Below are 12,151 nucleotides of genomic sequence, written 5' to 3'. Positions count from 1 at the left end.
TAAGTCGAATAAAAGTGATGACTTCTACTTCTTCTTCTTTTGGTATAAAAAACAGAAATAAAAACTATGCGAAATGGCCCAGGAACAAGCTAATATACTGCAATATTATAACAAGATATATGGTATTGTATATGTTTGTGTTAATGAAATGGGTTAAGAATTAAGAGATAATTTCACTCACCACCCCTCAGATTTGGCCATTTTTCACCCTCAAACATCTTTCGAAAATAACTATCATTTAAGTCCATTTTTAATTTTCCGTTAAAACCTCCGTTAAAAGTATTGGAAAAGATAACTTTGTCCCTAATTTTTTAATTCCATTTATTTCAAAATATCAAGTTGTTTAAATGACAATTATACCCCTACACCCACCTTATATCAGCTCTCCGTTCAGCCCCGACCCTCATCTCTCCAGCTTCTTCTACAATGCTCTGGCCAGTCCCATCCTCTCTTCATCTCACCATTCACCATCTACGGTCGTCAATCCCCCTATTCGTATATCCTCTCTTCTGGTCTCGAGCCGTGTTAAGGAGAATATAGTATATATCAATCGCGTTCTGAGTTTCATATATATACCATGACTTTCGGGCTCCCCGTCGTGACCCCTTACTCCATACTAATTAATGGGATGTAACTTTCTTTCTTACCAAGCAAAGAAGCTACAGTGACAACAAAGGAACCGACCATATCATGTAAAGCTGTAATTCCATCATCTAGGTATTCGCGCATTAGCCATAGTGTGCCCATCCCTTTATAAGATAAGTATCTTCGTTAATGTCCATCATTAGTCTGTTCCAATTCTGGGTGATAGTGAATAAAAGAGATCACATTGATAGATCTTCAACTCATTTATCATATATTGATGCTATGCTCTGAAATCGCAGATGTGGAATCAGTGCAAAGGATATTCTCTCCAAACCGCTTAAGGTATGCTCGGGTGCTTACCAGCACAAGTCTGGTATAGTACCCATTTAAGTAAGAATGGGCTTACGAGGTGACGAGACGCGATGGTGGAAAAGGGAAAAGCTAATGGAAAGCATAGGCATGTCTCTGTGTATGTAATGGGTATATATATATATATATATATATATATATATATATATATTTCTGTGTATATATATAGCATATGTCTCTGTGTATATATATATATATATAAAATTTATAAATTTACAACTTTCTAGGGGTATTTTAGTCTTTTAATCTAATTTTTTAAGCTAAAAGATTGGTTTAACAAATTCAAAAGGTGATTAAGTCATTTTACATCGTGTCAGAACTGTTCAACTAACGGTTGGGGTGTTAAGGCTAGTTTGGTGTGTAAGAATGAAATGGAATGGAATGGAATGGGAATGAAGCTAGGAATGCAATGGAATGGGAATGATGATTCCCATTCTCTTGTTTGGTTGCAAACACGGAATGTTAAAAATAAAATAATGATTTCCATTTACTTATTTGGTTGGACTAAAAATTGAAATGAAATGAATTTATATTGTTTTACCTTTATCATCGTTTATATTGTTTTCTCCAAATTACCTTTATCATTAATAAAAAAATTAACATCAAATTTTTTCCAATCCAATGGTTAGAAAGAGGTCTGTAAGAATGAAATTAGGGCAAAAGTTAAAGAAAAAGTAGAGAGAAGAAAGAAACTGGGCAAGTGAGGTGTTGGAGATTGGACGAGAAAATGCAATGAGGGGAAGGAAGCGATCGAATAAGGGTGATGACGGATCCGATTTGATCGGCGGCGACGAACGACAGTGATCCAAGCTCCTTTACAAACTTCATCGGTGAAGCTTACAATCCAGTCAAATGAAGTTGCAGTGTTTGCTGGCGGTGAAGCTCCACAACGGCGACCAAACGACCTTCTTCCCAAGTTGGTTTCAGTAATTCTTTCACAAAATCAATAAGAGAATCACGAAAAAGCTTCAGTGCTTTTGGGTCTTATTCACTGTTTACTTCACTCAGATCTACTTTTGATTTTTTGTTGCGTCTTGGTCCATCACTTTGAAGTTCAAGATCAATATTATGTCTGTTAGACAATGGGTTGGGTTGGGTTGGGTTGTGTGTTCTTATATGTTTCACCATCGATGGAGGAGATGATGATGCCGGCGTGGGTTTATAATTTGTTAGGTTTTATTTTTTAATATTTTATTTAGTTTGTATTTTTTTAAAGTAGGAATGAAATGGTTATTCCTTTTATGAGAAGGTGGAATGATTTTGATGGAATAACCATTCTCCAAGATTGGTGGAGAATGACGATTCCAAATTTAAAATTAGGCACCAAACACAAGAATGGAATAAAAACCATTCCATTCCATTTTCTTTGTATTCCATTCCACCACACCAAACTAGCCCTTAGTGAAAAATGGAGCAAAAGTTTGTGATGTGAGTGATAGTTATTTTCAAAAGATATTTGAGGGTGATATTTAGCCAAACCTGAGGGGGTGTTAGTGAAATTAACCCAAGAATTAATGATAGATGACATGTGGTCCATGTGGATATAAGACGCAGAATGCAAGGAAAAAAAAAAGGTTATTAAATTATTTTAATATACTCCTATCATTTAAAATAAATATTTTTTCTTAGATCATTTATATTCAATCAATTTTTTAGCAAAATTATTTAGAAAAAATTACTACACCCCTCTATCCGTCCCAATTTAAGTGTCTTGGGGAGTAGTAATTTTTAAGGAAACATGTGGGATCTTGAAAAGTTAGTAAATTGTCCTTTTAAGTTTTGAATATTCAAGTTTGAAATTTAAAACTCAAAGGACATATATGAAAAGATGTGAAATATATTGTTTGAAAAAGAAAAGTAAATAATTATTTTGGAAAATAGTAAAAAAAAAAAAAAAAAAAAAAAAAAGTATAATACTTATTTTAAAACAGAGAAAGTAATTAAGTAACGTTCAGAATATATGAAAACAAAGCAAGACTATCATGTATTAGGTTTTTTTTTTACCCCATAATAAGTACTCACGCATTCAGGCCTTGTTTGGTATCTGCTTTACTTCATGTGTTTTTGTTGCAGGCTTGCTACAGTAGTAATTTTTTAGCCCAAAACATGTTTGGTTCGGTTTGCTTTGTTGTCAATAGTGTCAAAACAGATTCAATTTTTGGGCCAAAAGTTGAAACACCATTTTGGTGTTTTACTGTGTTTTTGGTACTGTTGGCCCAAATAATCACTGTAGCGGAGGAAGTAAAAACACTCACTTAAACTAGACTTGCAACACGTATATAAACCACGCTTAAAACATTTCAATCATTTTATAGGGTTTTCTAGAGAGCTCGAGCGGAGGCAATTTTGTGGCGACTCTGCTGTGTGTGCTTATTGCTGAAATCCACCAAATCGACCACCGATCTTTGCTCTTTTGTTGTCTTTGTCGAAGAACAAGGTAGGAATCAGAGAATCTGACGCAATTGTGGCTCGAAAATGGGTCGTCGTATAAGATGATTTTTGCAGGACATTCTTTGGGGTCTGGTGTCGCCGCCTTCTTGACGATGATCGTGGTGAACCATGATGACCTGCTCGGTGGGGTTTCGAGGAGTCATGTGCAGTGTTATGCGATTGTGCATCGTTCAATTTAGCTATGAAGTATGCCGATGTTATAGACTCTGTGATCTTTCAGGTGAGGAATTTGAATGCCCCCAATTTGATTTGGTTTTTCTGGTTTCAGTTTGTTTGAATCAATCAAATGAGAAGTTATTATGAAATTGGTTTTATTCTGTTTATATTTGCTTGTAAATGTATATTTTTGAGTTGTTTGATTCAATTGCTTCTGGTTCCTGATAAAATTCATTGTGTATTTGTAACATATTGCAATGTTGGATATGTTGATTTTGAGGAGTCATTATGTATTCCATATTTCTGAGTGCGATGATTGGATCCGTTGTTCCCCCTCTCCCTATCCTATATACGTGGGTGTATATATATGTATTCTTGCTCATTATGCATGATTTTGGAAGTGGGTATGTGATCTCAATTTGGGATTGCTAGCTTCTTTCATTTAATAGGCTTCTTAGGAGGTTGTTTAGTAACCTCAAAATACAGTTGTGAACCTCAAGAAGTTCAAGGAAATGAGTTCATGTGGTTGGATGATTTCTTGGTAATTATACATGTGCAGTAGCACGAACCATCTCGGTTTGAAAATAGATTATCAATAATGTGTCTCATTAAGATTCTTGTCTGAGTTTTATTCTCTATGTTGAAGGGGTTTATGTATTTCAACTCTTTAAATGTTCAGGATAATTCATATGTTCTGCGTACTTCATAATTTTGGATAATATGAATGTTGAGGCTTTTTTTTAACCAATATTTATTTATTTATTTTTATTTTTTTTTTATATATTTTTTTTTGTACATTCGCTAATTAGTCTAGCACTTATATAAATTAACATATTCATTTACATACAAAATAAAAAGAAAAAGTTAGTTCCAATATTTTTGCATTTAACCTAACTATGTTAGCTTTAGGAAAACGTCCATCCGTTAGATCTCTTGTTCAAGAAAAGCTATGGTCTGTGGTCCTGTGGTCAATGAGTTGTGTTTGGTTTGTTAAGCTGATTTTAACTGTTGCATCAATGGTTGTTAAGCAACTAATAGATATATAATTTGGTGGAAAGTGATGATTATTAAGCATATTTTATTGAATAATTGATTAATATTATTGAGTAACTATTTAAGAGAAAGCAAGAGAGAGTGTATGCACATATGATAGAAAAAAACTTATTTGACCTTGCTGATATGCTGTTTATGTCTTGAAAATACCTACATTTCACCATCAGTATATAAATTTGGTAGAGTTACTCCGATGTAATGAACTGACCATGCCAACTTAATCTTACCCAGGATGATTTCTTGCCAAGAACACCCACTCCCTTGGAAGATGTCTTTAAATCAATGTTTTGGTTAGCTGTATTTCATTTTTTTAATTTTTAATTTTGTTTTCTTTCCTTATGGCATCACAGAGACTATTTTATTTCCCTCCTCAAAGTGATGGTGAAGACGATGAGATTGTTGAGCATGTACCCCCAGCTCAGCTTCGAGAAATGGATCAGTTGCATAATACTATTGCTAACCGAATCTGGAATTCTCTTGGGCACTCTTGATCCTCTTGAAAGTGATGGTATGTTTTTTCTTTTATATGTAATATATTTGTTGCTATTGTGGGCTTGTAATATTTATATATGTAATATATATCATTTTTGTTGTTACTATTTATTGTTACTATTATTATTAATATATTTCAACTTAAATGTTACCATTGTAGAAATGAAGTGTGTTGATGCTTTCTTGAAGGTGACTTGTGCTGCTATGAAAATGATGTGTCGTTGCCATTGTCATCTACTTTATGAACATAGTATCAATTTTTAGTCCCAACTAAGTATTGTTACTGCTTTGTTCCAAACATTTTATGTAAAACTTAAACTTGTTTAATTTGTTGGTTGAATATTTAAGCACTTGTAAATGATATACACTCTATTCCACTTATGCTTGCAGTTGGATTTGTTTTTATTTTGAATGTGTTGGACTATACAGGTAATAGAATAATAAAATTGAAGTAGGTTATTGCAAATAACTTGTAAATAGGTTATTGCAAATTTTTTTAGGGCTTTTAGAGCCACTTATTATATAGTTATATATGAAAAAATATTGATAATATTTGAATTATTAAAATGTATTTTCTAGACATTTTTGTAAATAAATTATAAAATTTAATGACTATTTATATAAATTTACCATTGCATAAAACGTGACATTGAATTCAAGTTTGGATAAAAAAAAAGTTACAAATGTTGACTCTTATGGTAATGAGAACCGTTATAGACCAAATATTTGTGTGTTCAAATTTCTTTATATCTATCAAAAATATGATGATTATTTATATAGAAATAAATTTCTAAATATACTTAAAATTTATAAAAACAAATTAAAAACAATGATAACCAACATGTTTTTTGTTTCTGTTTTTTTTTTTTTTTTTTTTTTGGGCAACAGTTGGAGTGACCAAACATATTTTGTTTTCAAAATTCTTGAAACGCGTGACCTACCAAACATGTTTTGTTTCTGACATTTTCACAGTAAAATATCATTCTCAAACATGCTTTCGATTTTTATCTAAAACACTCCTACAGCAAAAATATTGTTTCTGTTTCAGTCAAAAATAAAACGCTTAAACCAAAACACATGCGAAATGGGCCCTCACTTTTTGTTTTTACAGGAACCAAAACCATCTCTTTTTACTTTAGAAGATAAAAAATGTGCCATTAAATGTATTGTAAAAAGAGTGAATGACAAAATATCTTCAAACTACTCCTTTAAAATCATTTTCTATTTAGCTTCCCAAGCAAGCTTAGCTCGTGATTCAAGAAACTCCAGAACCCTTCCATATCTCTCCTGTCAGGTCTAAGTCTGTGTTTGATCAAGTGTCTAGCCTACTGCCTACTGCAAATATCATTACTCTTGAGTCCTCTCAACTCTCAAGTTATCAAAGGTTTGTGGTCTCTTCAATCCACAAGCCACAACAAACAGGCTGGCGATCTTCAACAGTTGAGTTTTTTTCTCCTTAGCTCTTAATGAGGATAAAAATAATAGGCAACTCAAAGTTAAAATAAGATAAGGGTAAGGGATTTATCCTCCCTAAAATCTCTATGGAATTATAAAAAATCTTTGGTTACCATGTGTAACGACAGTTACCATTCCTGTAAGAAGGAAACGATATCATCTTGGATTAGGGAGAATCTCGCTTCAACAACTACTACCATCAATGCTTCTATAAAAGAAATGATCAGTCAACCTAAAAAGGTACGCCATAAATTTTATATGTAATCCTTATCGGATATTAGATCGTCAAGTACTAATTTGATCGTTGGAGTGCACCCGGCCGGCACCACGCCGGTTATCACTTCACTTGTTTTGCAGGAATCGCCACCAACTCCGGAACGTGTAGATTTTTGGCATCAACAGTTGGCGCCGTCTGTGGGAAACATGTGTTAGTCCCATAAAGAAATTATGATCCAAAAATTCCTTATATTTCCCCCAAAGAAGTCTCTATCACCATCGCCATCTAAAACCAACTATCTGGAGGCAGAGGAAGCTCTATCTCAAGGGCTTGAAGCATTGAATCAGTCACCACTGTTTCAGACAACGCATTGGGCTATCCTCCTAACATGGGCAGCAGGCTTTCACGTCAAGCCAACTACTCCGTACCTCGAAAGAATTCATTCTATTTATCACACAAAAAGAAGTCAGTGAGCCCGCTCTTGTTCACAAGACAACAACACGAGCATATCAATATAAGTGAATAATAGAGGATGACGCTTATATGATCCATTGCTTTTCATCTTCTTGTTGACAACTGGGACCCGCCCTTGATTTCTTCTTAGTAGCTCCTACTTGACATATTATTATGGTTGCATGATACTTACTGAATTCCTGAAGAAGCAGTGGACTAAATCTCTTTCCAATTGATGGTATCGATAGTTGCAGACAAGCAATCCAATCAAAGAGAGTACCCTATCTCTCCCAGTCGACATCAATCGTAGAAGTTTTTCCATTTGATGTTTTCCTTTCCAGACACAACGTGGGGATGGGTCTCTAATCAGATAAGTTTTCCAACTTAACTTTTACAGTTAAATCTTTATTAAAAATTATATATATATATATATATATATATATATCAATATTATATATGTATATATATTTTCACACATGATGCAATTATGCTACATAAATCTTTATGATTCTGTTTGGTATAATCTATCAAGACCAAACACATAGAGTAAGATTAGATTTTTTGGTCTGCACTATCATCCAAAAAATCATAGATTTAACGTTGGTATCCAAAAAATCATAGATTGGATTTTTATTAATTTCTTAATTAATCCATCACAAAAAAAAAAAAAAACAAAACAAAAAAAAAAAATGTGACTACTGTTCACATAAATAGTACCCGCGGGAATAGTATCCGTGGGTTCTATTCACAAAAAAAAAAAAAAAATGTGTCCAGGACAATGTTGAATGGTCATAATCATTTTATATCTAAATTTTCTTAAATGCAAATTCTTTGTTTGGTGTCATATGAGTGGGTACAAACCACATCATAATGACTTTGTTATTGCGACTTTATTTTAAATTCTCTAACTCATACTTTGTTTGAGTGAGTAGTCATAAAATAAATAAATAAAAAAAGAGCATGATTACACTCTCTTATTTTAGAGAACAATCGCTAGCTCCATAGATGATTTTGGTCCTATGATGCTCAATGATAAGTTTTTGCCTTTGCCTTAGTTGTATCAATTCTGATATATATATATATATATATATATATATATATATATATATATATATATATTATCCGTTCAAACTGTATATCTGTTCCTCTATTTTTGCTTTGCTAACTTTGCAAATAAAAAGAGAACATTAGTGTTCCTTGCGCGTGAGAGGCAAGCTTAAGAATGGGGGCAGAAATTAACCTCTCTTATTAAAGATACGAGCTTACGAAGCTCTGGAAAATCAGTCTTCCTTATCAAATAGATGAGTTCACGCAATTACAGAAAATTAGTCTTTTTTATTAAAAAGATGAGGTGATGAAAATCACGAGGATGAACCTTCCATATTAAAAGGATAAGTTCATGAAGCTTGGAGAACCTACTCCCTTTTTAAAGGGCGAGTTGAACGTATTATAAGGGATTGATATAAAAGTGCCCTATACTATAAGGTCCCGAGCTGAATGAAGCTCGTAATTGTTGTCCTCCATATTAAAAGGGGTCAAAATCAACTTGTAAGATATACTTCCCTTTTTAAAGAGTGAACTAAGTGAAGCTCGTAAAATATACTTCCCTTTTTAAAGGGTGAGCTGAGTAAAGCTCGTAAAATATATTTTCCTTTTTAACGGGCGAGCTGAGTAAAGCTCGTAAATATACTTCCCTTTTTAAAAGGTAAGCTTATTCAACTTAAGAAAGCCTACTCCCTTAGCTCATGAAGTTCGGACAAATCTGCTTCCTTATTAAAGGAGTAAGAGAGGTCAACCAAAAAGAGGTCACCCAACAAGGGTTAACCTAAAAAGAGAATGATTTTTGCCAAAGAGATATCGGTCAAAAAACATTTTCACATTCTCGATGCTTGACAAGCAAGCACGAGAATGGGGGGCAACTGATGAGGATAAAAATAATAAGTGACTCAAAGTCAAAATAAGATAAGGGTAAGGGATTTATCCTCCCTAAAATCTCTATGGAATTATAAAAAATCTTTGGTTACCATGTGTAACGACAGTTACCATTCCTGTAAGAAGGAAACAATATCATCTTGGATTAGGGAGAATCTCGCTTCAACAACTACTACCATTAATGCTTCTATAAAAGAAATGATCAGTCAACCTAAAAAGGTACGCCATAAATTTTATATGTAACCCTTATCGGATATTAGATCGTCAAGTACTAATTTGACCGTCGGAGTGCACCTGACCGGCACCACGCCGGTCATCACTTCTCTTTTTTGCAAGAATCGCCACCAACTTCGGAACGTGTAGATTTTTGGCATCAACAGCTCTCTCTAAATCTCTTTATAATTTCTCTCTTTCTCTCTCATCTTCCAATGTTTTCTTTACTATTTTGGGGTTTTGTTTTTGTTCTAAAATTATACTAAAATCAACTGAATTTATTGCACGAGATTGACTGATAGAAGATCAAAGGGCTTTGCTCTGTTAAAAAAGTTTCAAGTTGTAGCAAATTTTGTTACTACAGGTTTATTTTATTTTATTTTATTATTATTTTTTTTTATCAGAAAGAAATTTGTAATTAATACATAATTGTTAAAATTTGTAATGAAAAATTCCTCGTTCAGTACTTTTTTTATGCTTCACAATATCCATATAAAAAATAAAAATAAAAAATAAAAATAAAATTCCTTGAACTATGGAAAGATTACAAGATGACCCTGGACTTTTTTTTTTTTTTTTTCGTGGAGCATATTAACTCCTCAACTATACATGTTACATGTTGCATATTACCCATACATTCTGGCAATCAGAGTCTCACAAAATATTATAAATATAAAATACCAGTAATTGTTGGAATTTTTACATATATATTTAAATAATAAAAATTATTTTATAGTCCTATGTACTACGTGTTCTAAAATAGGATTGCAACGTGATTATTGATACTTGATGGATTAGGTTGTACTTTCCAATTTGGTGGTCTAATTGGGAGTATGGTTTTATATCGTTGGATTATGGTTTTTCAACTTATTTTGTGTGATTTATTTCTAACCATTGATATCTAAGTTTCCATGATAGGAAGGGAGACTTAGGTATGCTTATTTGTAGAGAAGCCGTCCCCCCTTGTTGTTGTTATATATATAAGGGTTTTAAAACCCTTATTTAGACCTATCATATCGACAACTCTCAGAAGAGGGTAAAGCGCTCTAATGTTTTGCAGGAATTCACAAAGGATTATATGGATATTCTAAAGGTATTTGGGATTTAATCATTAATCAGGTATGAACCTAAATTCTCTATTTAATTAATTGTAATATTCTTGATTTCTACCTGTGGATTATTTATTTAAAACCCAACAATTGGTATCAGAGCAAGGTTAGGGTTTGTAGATATCAAGATCATTGAATTGAATTCACATTATATATTATTTAAATTAATGATAGGATAAATAAATAAATTGATTGTACACTGTGTACATGAGTTTTTGTACTGTTTGGATTAGTTTTGTTTGCTTTCCAGATATTCGTGTATGATTTTATTGTATATTATAATTGTTGTTTGAGAAACCAACAATTGGTATCAGTATACACGAATCAATTGTTTCCTGTTGTTATTCAAAGCACGCAGAACGAGATACATATATATATATATATATATATATGTGTGTGTGTACAATTCTAATGATTCCTTTTATTCTTTGATTTGAGTGCGAGATTTACAATTTGATTTGAAAAGTCAATAATAATTCCATGTTATAAAAGGAACAAATGCTTTATATATATATATAGATTGTTTTCTTTATATATTGCTATATTGTGTGCACACCGAATCATAAACAAAATCAATAAATTTGATTGTAATAATGTACAGTATAGAGTGATAATATTTAATTATTTCTTTAAATTATTCTATATATATGAGGTAGTAATTTCATATATTATTTATTAAATTGCTCACTGACTTATTGATAGAAATTCCATATAATGGTGACGAAATTGCATGACCTCATGGGTGTGCTATATATATAATTTTAAATGGAACTTCTAAAGATAAGGTATATTCATGGGTCAGAAATATAAAGTGATGTAAATATTTTCATGTCTTTTGCCAAGGTGCTTGACTAATTAGTTTTGTAAGAAAGCCTTTGTATAGTGAATATATATGTTTTGATATATATATAGTGAATATATATATATATATATATATATATATATATATATATATATATGTAAGATTGAATGTACAGTACAGTGTGATTAACAATAAAAATAAAAAATAAAAAAAATAAAGTTTCTACTTTCATGAATTTAAAGTGGACTTGTTTATTTGAATGTGTTTATACATACACGCATCAAATGCATTAATGGTCAGCAAGGTATTAAAATGTGATTTGGTTTTTTGCCTAGTTGATGTCAGGTTGAGAATTTTTATTCATGTTATATTACATGTATCAGTGACCTTTGAGTGGGACATGAGGTTGTGTGGCTATTTGGTCACACCCTACCCAGTGTTTTATTAAGTAATTCATGATATTTGCACAATTTTAAGTTGAAAAACTTATAGGGATTTATGTGCCATACGCAAGTATTTTTTATCCAATTGATTTAAAGATTTAAGTACTTTAAATTGTTCATTGGATATATAATATACATGCATCAAAGTTTTTATTATTATTTTATTTTAATTAAAGTATATAAAGAATTGAGATTTTAAATCTCAATTGATGTGCATGTTATTATTATATTGTTCACTGTAATTTCTTAAGAAGTATGAGGGGGCTTTATTTTATTTGTGTTAAAGCCATTTATATTACGGTGAAATCAAATGTTCCATAATATTTGGGTTTAGTTTATGTGCATTATAAAGAAATTGTTGAACTTAAATAAATGGAACTTCTGCAGTTTAGGTTCTTCCTTGGGGCTTAGAAAGACCGGT

The sequence above is a fragment of the Cornus florida genome, unplaced genomic scaffold (assembly GCF_030987335.1).
Source record: "Cornus florida cultivar Cherokee Brave unplaced genomic scaffold, ASM3098733v1 CherokeeBrave_3.0.0_Hap2_Chr02, whole genome shotgun sequence".
Lineage (NCBI taxonomy): Eukaryota > Viridiplantae > Streptophyta > Magnoliopsida > Cornales > Cornaceae > Cornus > Cornus florida.
The sequence above is the reverse complement of the archived record's forward strand: the minus strand, read 5'-3'. Positions refer to the sequence as shown.